Source organism: Ammodytes marinus, assembly GCF_949987685.1.
Source record: "Ammodytes marinus genome assembly, chromosome: 9".
NCBI classification, from domain to species: domain Eukaryota; kingdom Metazoa; phylum Chordata; class Actinopteri; order Uranoscopiformes; family Ammodytidae; genus Ammodytes; species Ammodytes marinus.
In genome coordinates, this window is record NC_137213.1 from 17,108,269 (window position 1) to 17,124,765 (window position 16,497).

A 16,497-nucleotide genomic window follows, 5' to 3' on the forward strand; every position below is an offset into this window, starting at 1 on the left:
ATGGATGTGAATGAACATGTTGTTTACACGCCGAGATTTAAGTTATGCTAATACCTTGAAAACACACCAAACATCATACGCAGGTTACGAATCAAAATCTGTGAGACGTGACACATTTTCCCCAAACTGCATGTCATAGGCTTAATTTAGTCAAAGATGAATTGCTCCTCAAGCCAAACTGATTACTAAGCATCAAAGATTGCTTGGCTATGGCAATCAAACCAATGATCAAAATGACATGTTCATAAACATCACCGGCAGTTGTGAGATTATTAATTGTATTGCCTCAGGTTTTGTTGGTTGGCACAGTTTATACCAAACCTGCATCTGACCCCTTTAATCTATTTATCGTCTGTAATTAATTAGGATCAAATTGGATGTAAGTTCCAATGGTCTTAATTAGCACAATGTTTTAACAGTCTGCAAAACATGACAAAGAGCTCTGCATTGCGCTGCACACACACTCTAAATAAATGCATTGCTTGTATAAATACAGATCATTTTCTGATTAGTCTGAGTCTGAACAGCCATATTGAATGAAGAGGCCTCTGTTAGTGTGATACTCACACACGAATATAATGACTTCATGTCAAGTCTCAAAAAGCCCTGTTAACTTCAGTTTGCATTAGAAATATGAAGATGAGATTCCACAAAGCTAAGAAAATACTTTATTTCACTCCGTGTCAATTTCCACATGGTGCTCTCCTTTATCACTGTGTCTATATGTCAGTATAAATGATGCATGCAGAGCTAACAACAAAGCCCAGCCAGGCATATAATTAAAAGAAGAATCATCTCAGCATTTTTTTTTTCAACTGTGGAACAACAAAGACATGTCCTAAATATAAAAATGTATGCATAATTGGATGGGATCAAAAACGTGGTGCTATCATAAAAAAAACTGCAAACTGACAAAGGGAAAAAAAACACATAGAGGATATATTCCCTACCTTTTGACTCCTGCAGTGGATTTACTCCCTGGAAAATTAAAGAGGTTGATCAGTTCAAAGTGAGATGAGTCAAAAACACACAAAGGGTCATCATCACAAATAGCCTACTGCCATACAAACAGGTGTTGAGAAGAAAAGCGTGAATGGTGCGAACAGGTTGACAGACTTGCATGAATGATCTCATTAATGCAAGTAGCACCTCGAAATAACATATATGTATAGATGAGGGCTGTAAAAACACCCACAATACTGTATGATGGTTTTGAAATATGATTATGAGGATCATGGGTAAGTCGTGGGCATCTGGTAAGTGAATGCAGCCGAGAGGCAACTGAGGTCTAATGAATTGGAAAATTATAAGAATTTGTGTTGAAATGATTGAGTGTGGTGAGTAGAAAAAGAAAATCATAATTCACCTTCCTGTCTTCATTTATCCTGGTAATTATACTGATGAAATCACTTGCAACTTCTAGAGCCAGAAGCCTGCTAGCTTAGCAAGTGGACTTTATGGGAAACAGCTAGCTTGGCTTTGTCTGAAGGTAACTCATCTAAATAGAGCACCTCTAAAGTTCACTTATCAACATGTTGTATCTTCTTTGTTTATTGAGAAAGAAACAATTAAAAGTTCAAACGAGAATTCACAGAGGTGGTTATAATTGATAGGTTTTATATAGCGCTTTATTGCCTAGGCACTCAAATGTGTTATGTGTGGACTACCTCCTGGAGTAGCCAGGATAGCCCTTCCTGTTTCCAGTCTTTGTGCTAAGCTAAGCTTACTGGCTTCTTGATATTACTGTATATTTGGCACATACATACAAAAGTGTGGTATGAGCTATCTTCTCATCCTACTCCCAGCAAGAAAGCAAATAGAAGTATTTTTTCTAAATGTTGAACTATTTCTCTGGGTAGTCTTGCCTGTTTTTTTAATTGGTCACACTTTGTTTCATAATTTGTTTGCTATTAAAAAGTTGTTATAGAAACTGAGTGTAAATCTCGCTCGGACGAATATAAACCAGAACTAGCCAAAATGTCCATGATTTAATTTCTTAGCTCCTGAGTCTGGATGATGGCACTCGTGCAATTTGCTTCTAAGGCTTTTATTTAGCAAAGGCAAGCTTTCAAATGAAACCCAACAACAATTACAGTTTTTCTCTCTTTGAACGTGAAGCAAAGGAGACAGTCCCAAATTTCCCCCATGTGGGTGGGTGTATCTGTCTGCACAGTAATGTAATGAGCGGGGCCTGTTTTCCCAGCAGCACTTGAGCAAGTAGATCAACTTAGTGCAAGAGTAAGCTAATGCATAAAGATGATGCGACTGCTGAGGTGCTTCTGCTTAATTAGCCATAGAGATTTCATACACATCAAAATAAAAAAAGAGACTTTTGGCAATTGAAGCCCAAATTATTTGATTATTTCAGGGTTTTATTTACAACAAATATGTTCAGTAAGTTCAAAAATAGCTTTGAATATTGTTAAAACCTAATGTTGGGATCACATACGTTAAATGTAAATGAAATGCTGCTGTATTTACCAACATTATTGATGTAAACAAACCTGGGTCCACATTAATCATACTTCTGAGAATTCAACTTACAGTAGGAGTAATTATTTGCTGAGTGTGAGCAATAAGCCAAATCTCCTTACTGTAAGAATTACCATTAGGAGGAGCTGAATGCTGCTTATACCTCATACATACCAGGAATACTCAATCAGACAGCGATCTGTAATGTTCATTCTTTGTTGAAATTTTTTTTCACATTATGCTTTTAATTCTTAATATGTTTCTCTCTCTCTCTCTCTCTTTCTCTCTCTCTCTGAAATATTGCCCTTAATAATATATTCCATTTAATAACAATGCAAAATCAACATTAAAATACAATCTTATTTTATAATGTGGATTCAATTTAAAGTTTCAAAATCCTGTTGACACTGACACAAAAAGAAAACCAAACTGGAGAAAAAAAATGATGCAGCTGGTGGTAGTATAATGGACAATTTAGTATCACATGGGCATGCACACAATGAAGTTGTATGGAAAAGTGATCACACACGTAAACAATGCAAACTTAATTTGTGCTGTTTGCACCCATTTGCCGGTTCCTGTACTGCCTTCATATAGGGTCTACTCTAAACTGACTATCTGGAGTTCTCTTAAATTTTAGAGCAAGTTGCAAGAAATGTAACAAATAGCTTTTATTCTTAAATGTTTTAGTAGGACTTAAGGTGACACAATTGTTCTTTCATAAATCCTTTAAACCAAAACTTAATACTTACAAAATATAATAATACAGAAAGCATGACTGAGTAAGATGGTTGTTTTCTAGTGTTAATCAAAATAACTGTCAATCAATTTTGTAAGGATAACAGATTCCAATGTTCCTAACATTTGGATTATCAAGCCTGCGTTCAAGGCTCATTCAAAAACCCAAACTAGAAAAGTGCTTCAACTGTGGCCTCCACTGTTTCATATTAAGCAAATCAATAAACAGCAGGAAATAAATCGAAATGAAAGACACCATAGCTTTCTATCGGAATACAGTGAGTCTGGTTTGCAGCCCCAGTGTGAAAAGTGGGCAGTATTACAGCACTGGGCAGACTTTAAATTGTATCGCTCTCTCCAGAATACAGACGCAATGAATTTCACATTGGAGCTCAAAGAACAAAGTGCTCTCAATAACACTGAAGTTCTCTTTCTGTCTGCCTAACACTCTCTCTCTCACACACACACACACACACACACACACACACACACACACACACACACACACACACACACACACACACACACACACACACACACACACACACACACACACACACACACACACACACACACACACACACACACACACACACACATATGTACATGCTTCTTTCTTAGCATATTTGTACCACACACTAAAAACTCTTAGAAAATGTTGTAAACATTGGGCACATTATACGACATCCTATGAGTACAAAATGACAAGAATCAGAGGTACTGTACATTGTTTTCATATATGTCAACCTAATATGTGCCCTATAAAATATGAAGTCCCTCCCATTACTTTGAGAAATGTCTGCCTCCTTTGAGTCTAATATCATTTATGCCACTTTTGAGACGCTCCATCAGCGCCACTGTATCGACTGGCCCAGGATCTCCAACAAACAAAAACCAAAAAAAAGAGGGGTTCCTCTCTACTCCATGGCCAGGGCCACCCTGTCAGGGGTCATCGGCCCCGTCTTGACAGATATCCACAAGTCTTCAGTATTGGCAGAACTTTTCTTCTTCTTTGCTTCTGACCTTGCGGTTGCCATTGAGCCTCTGCGGCCGCAGCAGCAACAGCAGTTGTTAGCATGGCGACAGCAGCAGCAGTGGCAGCACACCACCAAAGTAGTGAGGAGAACCAGCAGGGGAAGTGAAAGGAGGATCACCAGGCAGACTGTGTTGAAGGAGCCCTGGTTGTGTTTGTCCGTCGCAAAGCTCCAAAGTTGGTCGAAGAAATCCCGGATACTGTCTGTTTTCTCCTCCATGGCTACCCGGTATACCGAGAAAACGACTCCTCTTAATTGAATCTGTCTGAGAGTTGTTAAGTTTTAATAAATCCTTTTGAATGGTTTGGAAGTTTTCTCTGCTAGGCACTGCTGGAGACACCGCAATAATTAAGATGCTGTGTTCATTTAAGATAAAAGTCCTTTAATTTAGTCATGTATCATGTTTTTTCGCTCCGTGTTCAATAAAACCTCAAACATCCACCAAACCGACAGCTGTAAGATATTATTGGTGTCTTGACCTTTTCGTGTATTTCTGTTCACTCCTTAAAATGATCAGAGTTTAGATAGTTGCCCTAAAAACACACAGCACTGTGGGCTTGTGTATGTGCTCGGGCCTGTAGTGTTTATGTTAAATGGAAACACTGGAAGCATTAAAGGTGACTTCATGTACGCCCACTTCCTTAAAGTGTCTCATGACATGGTTACAAGGCCAAAGCATTCCTTCAACAAATCCAAAAGCAATTTTTTTTATAACAAGGTCTTCTTTGAAGTCACCCCAGTTTGTGATGATTCTGATCTTGATGCAGGGGTACGAAAAAAGCCAAGATCTGTATGTCAGCGAAGAGCCTCCTCTTGTCCTCTTGCCCTTTAGGCTTTCCGATTAGTTTAATCCAGTTGCAGAAAGGGTTGAACTGTTTAACATAGATGTGTCTGTGAAACAAAAAGAAAGAGAAAGTCAACATTGACAGAACTTTGGTTTCCTACTCCCCTCTTTCCTATACAGTATATCTTTCTGTCTCCATCTTTAACATCTCTACTTCTGCTCTCCCCCATTTCCAAAGTGACAGCTTGGGATTTTTCAGCTTTCCCCTCATTAATACTGCAGGAGAGTCATTCAGGATTCAAGGCAAGTCCCCCCTCCCCCCTCCCCCCACCCCCCAACAGTCCCACTGAGCATAGAGCAGGGCAAAGAGAGTGAAATAGAGAAAAAAAAGAGAGAGAGAGAGAGAGAGAGAGAGAGAGAGAGAAAGGGACCATGAAAAAGGAGGGAGATTGTGTCTGAGCGAAGGCAGACAAAGGTAGAGGTAACCAATCCTTCGAAGAGTCCCGCTGAGATGAATAGTGCGACAGAGTGGCAGGGTGAGAGGAGAGAGAGAGGGGAGAAAGGTTGTATAGAGAGAGACCTTCTGCAGGAGATTCATCTGAATATGCCACGCTAATGGTTCCCATTGGAGGAGATGAATGGGATCTGTTTAAGTTTTCATGAATGTCTGATTGTAACATTTTCCTCAGGCCTCAGATGAAATTCCCTCTTTAACAGCTCTGTTTGAGAAGAGAACACTAGGCTAGGTACTTCAAATGCTACTTATATTGTTCCACTCTTTCTTTTCCTGAGAATATGGACAGTTTTCTCGACCCTAACGATTTCAAACACTATTTGACTCAAGTATTTCACTTGTATTTTCTATAACTCACAGCAGCAGAGCTTCTTTGTATGCTAAATGCAGGAGGAAGAGTAGACCTGATTTTCATCTCACATTTGGCTGCTTCGCTGGCAGAGAGGCAGAAGGAGAGAAAGATGCACCTGCAAGTGGAGATAGAGCAAATAGATTTGTCGTGGCTGTCTCCATGCCTTGTGTCTCATGTGTGAAATTGGTTTACCCGCAGGACAGCCTGCTAACTTCCCCCCCTGTTAATTTGCTCAACAGGAAGCTGCACTTAAAGCTAAGCAGCAAGAGTCACATTAAACGTCAACAGGGAGCAGTCTCATATCTAAAGACATGTCTGATATTTATATATTAGGGTTCATACTTTCATTTTTGTATACTTCTTTTTATATTTAAAAAAGCAAGGTTACACATGGACAGCAGTGTATTTTGCGAAGCAATTTTGGTCCTAATGAACCTTTAAAGTAGCAGATAGCCATTTCTAATCCTTACACCATAAACCTAAAACATCATGAGGTGATAGGGAGGGTGGGAAATAGAAATAAACATATTGCAGCTATACAAGAGTGTTAATTTTTTATTTATTTTTTAAAGATATTCCTACTTAATCTAAATCTTAATCAGTTTTTGCAGCCGTGACAAGCTCCTTCATTTCGATGAGCATGACATTTTCAACAGCACACTCAGCAAACCTAAACTTTATTAATCAGACCTTCGAGTTACTTTATTTAGCCACGCTTTTGATGTGAACCCAATAAGTATGTAAATATGGATGTGGCTTTACAGCTGCTCTTTGTTTGAACTGATCACAAGCATCAGTGGTACGGGTTTGCAAAGGAATAGCCTACACAGTACCTCTTTATTTCAAGGGGACACTGGCCAAAAATTGAATCTTTCACAGTTGAAAATATTGATGCATTAATCATATCACACTATGACAAACTTCAATTGAAACAGATCATTCATAAACATGATGTACATGTAGTATGCAACCCAGTCTCACAGTCAAATGTATTAATGTCGCTCAGACTTTCATTCCATTGGTAAGACACAAAAGAATGTCGTGTTGCACCCTATTTTCTGAAACTGTTTAATTGCTAATGTCATATGAGCACCACCCACTATGTATCCCAATATGCCCATATCATAACAGTCACATTTAAAGGTGCTCCGAGGAACTCTCAGTTTTTGTTCATTCTTGCACCCCCTTTGGACAAAAAGGTGCTCTTACTACCCCGGCTGTTGTTCCTGGGTGAGCATACCCATGACAAAGGCATTAAGAAAAACTATGTAAATATAGCATTCTTTGCACTGATGGTCTCGTTTGCTGTTGCATGCAATGTATGATGGAAAAATTTGACTGTTTCAGAAATATTTAAAAGTTCCTCATAGCACCTTTAAGTAGTGGATGGAAATGTGCATTAATTCACATTTTCTGTGGCAGATTTCCTGGGAATTCTGTCAACATATGTGCCACGTAGGGAACACAAAAATAAACCATACTTTAGACACTGTTGCACATTGTTAGCAGCCACAATGTCACTGTTACTGTAACATTATTCTTGATTATTTTCTTTGCTGTCGGTTCATGTTGTTGTGATGAGCTTGGCTGAGCAGCGGCACCTTTGTGTACACTATGATCTCCCTCACATTATGAAAACAAAATGTCAACACGACAAGCCGGAGACAGACCAGGGCCAGGAGCAGCACAGAGGTGTGATCTAGCTATTAAGAACTAAATAAAACAAAGAGATGACTAACAATGTATCATTGGGAAAGTCATCAAATGGAATGGATAAGTCACAAAGTGTTATGGTTATTAAAATATCTGGCCAGGAAGAATGAGATCATTGTAGGTTGTATGTCTAAACATGGTAAAAGGAAAAAAAATACAGAGAGAGAATGTAAAAAAATGTTTTATAATCTCTTCTTGTGAAGTTGAAATGGTCATTCTGCATAATACAAATAGAACACTTTCCAACTCAGGTATAGTTTCACACTCGGACGTTCAAACCTTTCTTGTTGTAAACACTTTGCTTGCCAGTATTACTGTGCCAGGAGTCTCATTCCCAGCAGACCATTTGCAGTACTGTGAGAGTAACCCAGGGTATTTCCACCATGACTCCTTTCTGAGACTGAACTGAGGTGACTTTGTGATTTAAGTGAATGTACAGAACAGGAGAGCTCATTTATAAAAGGAATATAATCAAGTGTTTTTTTTCAAAGAGCGATACATTTTAAAGGAGGCCAAAAGCTTGAAATACTCCCCTGGTTCATATCATCTCACTAAGATGCCTTTCTAAGACTCTGACTGGCTACTTCACTTTCTCATGACATTGTGCTCTCCTCGAACCATTCATATACAGGAAAAGGCCATTTCTGGAAGCACACAAAGCCAGGAAGGGGCTGAGAAAAATGTTATTCAATATGCACTCGGTTAGCCCCTGCCGCTTTTTTGAGGAACACGCGCGACCTAAAAAAGACAAAGTTGTGACAGAAGGCGAGTCAGGAATCTTTAATGACTTGCCCAAAGCACAAGGTCAGAGCAGATCCCCACCCCCCTCCCCCCCGCCCCCCTCCATCAGTCAGTATTAATACGCAGTACTGGGACACGTTCAGTTTGACTTGAGTCAGCCGCTAAAGCACCGTTAAAGCTTTACACTGCTTGGGTTTTTGACAGAGAACACAAGCCATCTTGGATCACTAAGTGCAGCTGTTTTGCTTGGGTTGCTACAGTCCTGCTAATAGTCTTGGGGAAGTACAGTCCTCCTCCACAGTGAGCAAGAGGCAAGTGCACAAGCCCAAGACAGTTCAGACTTGTGTCAACTCAATCCTGGCAAAGAGGAAGACATTCTTACAGATGAAACTAAGCCCATGAGCCAAAACAAATTCTGCAAAAAAGCAACTTTACTGTATTGTTGGTGCAGCCAATAAATAAGTTAAAACTATTTTTGTTGCACAAACTAAAATTAGATGTAAATTGTTGATTATCATTATTTCTTTTAAAAAGTCTAATGAAGTAGTCCAAATAAGTAGAACTGTATATTTTGGTAACGTTCCACAGCACTTAAAGGCAGGAAAACACTAATTATCTCACTGTTGTAACCTGTCAGACATCCTGTCAAAATCCAACCACTGCCGAAACCTCTTTAAAAAAAGAAAAAGAAGCAATTTGCAACACTGTATGTAGCAGTTTTTTTTCACACAGTCACACAATGAAACAGCATCAAGAGCTTACATAAACCACTATGAACAGCTTCAAAGCATTTTCAAGTTGCCGGCACTCGAGATTTCTTTGAAAGTGGCACCTTACCCCTTCAGGCACTTGGTGTGTGTGTGGTGGCAGGTCAGCTCGGCCCCTCCTGTCTAATCCAGTCAGCTGCTCAAACTTCTGTCGTTTTCTGTTTTGGCACCTGGCTTCTGCTCTGTTCTGGTCCCCCTCACCCAGACATCTTGACAAGGCTTCACTTTCTGTTCCTGTTTGCCTCTCTACCCTTGTTACGCGGCCTCCTCCACCCACCCCCCCTCTCCTTCCACCCCTCCACCCTCTCTCTATCTCTCTCTCTCTCTCTCTCTCTCTCTCTCTCGCCGTGTGTGTGTGTGTGCATTTTGGTGACAGCGTCATTGCACCCTGCCCACTTTGTGTAAGAATGGGCCCTCTGTCTGTGCTCGTGTGTGTATCCTGCATGGCGAACTGGATTCTTGTGGTTGCTTTTCCTTTACTCACACTAGCGTTGCTGGATGACGTCAGGCAGAGAGAGGGAAAGTTAAGGTAAATTGGATGTGAAATGAGATCGCCAGAAAGCCTTCATTAAAAATATGTCTCAAAACAAAACTCCCACATGTAAGGGTATACAAAGAAATGCCCTCCTACGTTCACCAAACCTTTCAACAACGAACCTTTTTTTAGGCAAAGTTGCAGCCTTTTGCATAATAACACTAAAACACATGCAGCTCAAACAAACCCCATGCACTCCCCCCATCTCAGTCCCACAATTGGTTTTTAAAAAGTGGAAACGAGGGCTGTGAAAGTGGGTTATAAGTACCACCAGGTGAGAAAGTCAGATGCAACTGAGATATGAAAGGGTGAGGTCATGTGCACAAACACAAACACACACACACACACAAACATATTAAGCCTGTGGCGTCGTGGTCAATGCCCTTTCAGTTCAGTCAAGCAAAAGGAGGTTTTTTATACAAGTGAGGAAAAAGAAAGAGAAAGAGTGTTCTGCTGACATTAAATGGCAGTCTATTTACTCTGCACTCTTCAAAGGGGGAAGCTGGGAGTTAATGTGCACTGGCTCGAATATTGTATGTGTTCCCTGACAGTATGGTGTGCTTGCGAACTTGCAGCCCTTGCAGTATAGGACTAGATGCATGGATTTACAATGAAAAGTTAATGCAGGGCCTGCATAGTCAGGTCATACTGTAATAGTAATTTAAATTTCTTTCAAAATGTTTATCTTTAGTAACTTAATATTTGTTCTTTGTTTTACATTGTCAGTCTCCAAATGCAGCTATTTAGATTTGTTTTTAAACGTAATGAATGAGGAGTTTCACTTGCATTGCCTTGTAAAAAAGTTAGTGGCCAAGGTTGGAGTGAGCAGTGAAATCATTAACACTGCTATTTTATTATGATCTAGTGCAACAACTAAAACTGAAGGAAACATATTGCCTTATGATCTAAAAATCTTCCCCCTCTTATTGGCTGAACATGAAGGTTTTTTTCTTCTCTTTTTGTAGCTTTGGGGCATGGTGCCATAAAAATGTATGAAACAAGCCTCACCATGTCTGCAGGTGTGTCTGAGTCATCTTAACCACATAGCAACCATCTTCCCACACACACACACACACACACACACACACACACACACACACACACACACACACACACACACACACACACACACACACACACACACACACACACACACTATGCCAACATGGTGTGCACTGTCTGACTGTCAGGGTGTGCAGTGCTACACAGTAAAGCTATACAGCCCAGCTTCTACCAGGAGCACTACAGTGTCCAGTCACCTGGAGCAAGTGTTGATTAATGACCTGAATGTAGAAGCACTTTCTTTGATGGAAATCCTATTGTACAGTAGTTTATATGAAAAAGGTTTCACTCTATATTCCATTTGCTGCATTGGATCACAGCTGCAGATGTAAAAACTGCATGTAGAAGTCATCTTTTTAATGCATAGACCTCCTTCATGCACAGTTACACTTTTATGCCTGTAGGGGTCATTTAAAAATCCTTGATTGAATCAGTTTTTCAACCTTGGAAAGAGACTAGGAATAGTGTGACAACGCTGTTGGGTCCTTCTCATCAATGTACCTTTTCAGGTCTGCCCTGATTCAAATACGTAAGGCTAAAATGCCTGCCTCGGTATCAATAAGCAGTAGTTACATGATGAACGCAATGTTATTATTTCTTGCCATTGCCTTGATGGAGAGTTCATTGTGTTCTTGTTTTGAGAGACCCTATTATACCTTTTCTTTCCTCGGAGGACATCTTGTATTGAACGTACACTGCACTAACCATTGCATGCGTCCCAGTTTTCCTCAGTGGAAACCTTACCCTCAATTTATACATGGTTGACCTCCTACTCTTAGCGGGCGTAGCTCTCATCAGAGCCCTATTCTCACCTACGAGGGAAAAGCTCAAACAATATATCCTTTTATCCAACTCGGGGTCTGTAGCTGAACAAATTGCAGGCAAGTCTACGGAGCTCACACTGGGTCACTGATCATACAATCAAGATGTCAAAATGTGACATTACCAGTAGCACCACTGAGGAAAAAGCCTCATAGAATTACTGGACTGTACAAAAGGTTATTACAAAAATCACTACGGCCTGCTGGTTCTGCCACCACGCACTGAAAAATAAAAGTAAGTATGAACCCTACACTGTTTCACTCTGTGAGTTCTCGAATGTGAGCGCTAATGAAAAGTGACTTAGGGGTTCCTATAGTGGAATCTGACAAGTGTCCAGAAATAGTCTGCTAATAAAACCAGTCCCCAAGAGGCAGAGCTTAGCTGTGATTCAGTCCTGTAAAATATTTTGGCCCGGCGCTGTGAAAACAGGCAAAGAGCAAGACGGGAGAAGCAGACATGATTAGTCTATATAAGGAATTGCTCTGGAGAAAATCTATCATTGAAGAGCTATTAGCTGGCATGTAAACGTTAAGCTTTTAAGAGGGCACCTAGATTGCACATTCCTGCTATGAGGTCAGTCTGAGCTATTCTAACATTTATTTAGATAATCAACTCGACATAGTTATCACATGACAGAGGCCGTATTCTAGGACTAGACGTTATTTTAAACATTTCTTTCTTGGCTTGTGCAGAACAGAACTTTGCTCTATTCTGCATGTGAACAGAAATGAAACTTGATCAATGGGGACTTTTTAAACTTCCTTCTTTTTTTGCTCTCTCCACTATTTCCAAATACAGCTCAGTGAAATGAGACACTGTGGGAATAAAAAAAAAAGTTGCCCAAGTTAGCCAACATTTTTAAGTTGCCATGGATATTTGAGTCGAAGTGAGCTAGAAAGCAATACAGAGGGAAACAAATAGATGATTCGTGAGGAAACAAAGCGAAAAGCAGCCATATATAGGCATGAATAGGTCAGTTGAGTGTCAGATCAATAATTGTAATGACATTACGGCAAATACAATTAGGCCACTCACTTCCTTGCTTGGAGCTGGATGAAAAGATTCATACCAAACTATGTGCGGGAAATATAGCTAAAGCCAGCAACATTAACAAAATCAACTCTACAAAGCTCACTAATTAACAGATTATATGACTTTGTTTATGCAAATAAAAAAAAATCCATACAATTTGTGTATTGTTTATCATTTTCTTCTGTTGTAGTTACAGTTTTTCTCAGTTGCTTTGGTGCTTTTCTCAGATCAGAATGAAAATTCTCATAACTATTAGTTCAACCTCCGCAACATTTAGTAATTTGAGCACATCATAGTAGCAATTTCTCCTTCCTCTGAACAAATTGCAAATGCTTTTGGACATGTATCAGTTGCTTTCAATTCTCTGCTGTTTTATAACATTGTCATTTGCTTATGTCATGCCAGTCAAAATGAACTATACTTATGGATGCTGAATAGTCGTTCCCAATAAAACTAATAGTCTTAATTTCATTGCTTGAGTCAATACATACAAAATTGTTGAACTAGTTATCAAATTCTGTCAAGCAAATTTTATACCTTTTCTTTATCATAGATACTTTCCTCGCTGCATTGCAAGGGATACTATCCATTGTGATGTAGATGAAAATATGTGGCCAGACAGACAGGAACGTCTGGATGTGCCAGAATGATTTACCTATATATGTTCAGTTACAATATGTCCTGTTATATTGTTCACATTTGTGCACAGCTCTACCAAAAGGGTGTTTTGTATGTTTGTTCTAAATAAGTGACTGAAGTGTATTTTTCTTTTGCACAATGCTGTAGAATTGCAAAGAGCATATACAGTAAAAATGTGAAACATACGTATTCAGTGTCTTGTACTCACTTACTCCCCTAACTAACTTTACTGTAGTTTTCAAATGGCTGTACAAGTAGTGTATAGTGCTGTCTTGAGCATTTTCAGGTAGTGTCACCGAGTTCTGACCTTTTTTGCATTGGAAAACACTGAGAGAATAAACTGTCATAATGAAAACATGACAAAGCCATTTGACTATCTTGTTCATAAACGATGGTTTCAAGACTTCTCATTTTGATGACACAGGCAGTTTCATTGACATGAATACTTGCTTTTGAGGAATAGACTATCCATTTTGAGCAAGCGACGTGCTTTTGCAGGTTATCCACTAGGTTTTGCAGTTTGCACTAATTGTTTTGAGAAATGCACTAACTGCTGTGCAAATGTTAATAGTGATGTGAGAAAAGCACCAAAGCGACTGAGAAAAACTGTAAACAAGTAAGAGAATAGTTTAAGTTAAATGTGTTTCGAGTTTTTCAAAAGTTATTGACAACATTGACAGTGGTAACACTCTACAAACAACGGGACTAAATATACTGTAGCTAGTAAGCTAACTGAGCAAGATAGATAGATAGATAGATAGATAGATAGATAGATAGATAGATAGATAGATAGATAGATAGATAGATAGATAGATAGATAGATAGATAGATAGATAGATAGATAGATAGATAGATAGATAGATAGATAGATAGATAGATAGATAGATAGATAGATAGATAGATAGATAGATAGATAGATAGATAGATAGATAGATAGGCCTAGAGTTTCTGAGTTCAGACAGGACATGGACAGTTAAGTGTCAAGGCATATTATTGCCACATAGTCTAATAATTACTGTGTCATTATCTGTTCAAGACAGACTTCCAGTCTTGTTTCCTATATACAGTCTATGGTTTCCTACAATTGGAAATATCTGATAGTTTCACAAGAAAAACACAGACACATGGTACAAAAAGGCACTTCCCTGTTTTCTTTGTTGTGAGTGAACATGACTTGTATGACACAGCTGTTTAAGTAAAAAGGATCACAGAAATTATTCAGACTAAAACAGATAATACAATCTGTAGCCCCAAGAACATTTAGACACAGCCAGCAAAAAAGTAAAGTTTCATCCTGCCGGAAGAAAATAAACTAATACAACTTTTCTTTAAAAAAACTCAATCAACTTCAATTTTTATCCACACGATAGTAACTGATTCTTTGCCTGCATTAATCTCCTGGCTGTGTCAAATATGTTCACCTCATTATTATCTAGGTATCCAGTACCTCCCCCAGGTAATCAACATGAATTAATGTCACCTGTTACATTATATTGGTGCCTTACCTCACCCAGAGCACCTAACGGTAAGTGAACATTTCTTAATATGAGTGGCTCGAGTACGGAAGGCAACTTAACGGCATAAACATATTTTTATTCACTGAGCTAAGCTTAGACACTGAAACCAGTGTGTGAACATTCTGTAGTGACCAGCATGCGCTAACCCCAAACAATGTTTAAATGTGTCTTGGTAGTTATGTAAAGGTTACCTAAACCTTCAGGGTTATTTCTAAACCTAAACCTTGTGACATTTCAATGTGTTTACCGTGGATGTGACTATGCACTCTTGTGTGAAACCACAACTTTTTGGCATTGTATCAGGGTGATAAGGGATTGCAGATAATGAGACAATCCTTTTTTTATTGATAGGGCTTTTCCCTCAGCATTTAGACTGAAAATTATGACATTCCTACTTTAGTCATGGTCCTTAACTACAAATGTTGACCAGAAACAAAATAAAGGAGACTGTCTTACTCACACGCCATTACAGCATGATTTCCATTCAGTTCAAACTGTGCATCAATACACGTGTGTGTGTGTGCGTGCATTGAATTAAGGCTGAATGCACTCTCAAATGCCAAACTCTTGCACAAACACAAACTCATTGTGTTGTGCCTTCTGCAAAAAAAAATCCCTATCCAAAATCTAAATCTAACCCTTTAATATGTTAGTTTCTTTTTCTCTAAGTGATTTTATAAAGTAGAGAACAAACTCTGTGCTGAGCCCGCCCCTTTAGGTCACCGCAGCCCCGACAGCCCTTTCATATGTGTGTCAGCTCTCTGAATGGCTCCTGAGGACTTCTGTCTAGATCAACTGAAGAAGGGGGAGGGCATTAAGAAGCGCTGCTGGCATACTGTGAGAAATTCAAACTCCATTTTCTATTTGGCCTCAAATCATGAATTGGAAATGGCAAAACAGGAAAAACAAATTGGAGACAAACCCTGACAACAAAAGTCCAGACAGTCAACATATAGTCTAGGCACAAAAAGAGTTTGATATTATCTAAATTTGCAAGCCAGGGATATTTGTACACAATTGCAGTAACTAGGGGGGAAATATTTTAGAGCCTAAATGGGATTACAAGATTGTTGTGTTTTACTAACTTACCAACTATGGCGGTCTGACTAAAAAAGACACACCTTCTTTTACAGTCAGTTGTAAGTTGATGAACGCAGCAGAAACACTAGTTAGAGAAAATACATCAAAAAGAAAAAAGAGATACTGTAAATTCTGAAACATGTTTTTTAATGCTATTAATTATTAATTGCTATTAATTGTACTATTACTACAACTATGTGTGGATTTGTGGATTCACATACAGTTAAGTTTAAATACTGTCAAACTATTTTATGAAGCCATCCTACAGATCCAAAGCCCAGATGATAGGGTATAGTGTTACTGTATAAAATGTAACACCATACTAAATGTAAGGAGAGGGGAGGATGTAAACAATGTCCAACAGAATGACTAAATACCAGCACTAGAACAAAATAAGAGTGGCTTCCTATTTGGAAAGAAAGTCTCATTAAGGCATGTTCAGGCTTCAGAGCCTCCATTGGAGCATTCATTCATCAATTACCAGTGTTAAAGAGTGCTGAAAAGCTTAATGATTGGTGTGATGGATCGTTCCAATATAAAAGGCTTTTCCCTCATTTTACACTTTTGATCTAATGATAAAATTGATCCAATTAGAACAAACCAACAAACAAAAACAAAAAGCGATTTGTAGAATGGGCTGCTCAACCAGCTCAAGTCTTACCTCACATTCAACTCCGCTTAGGTTTTGAATGGTC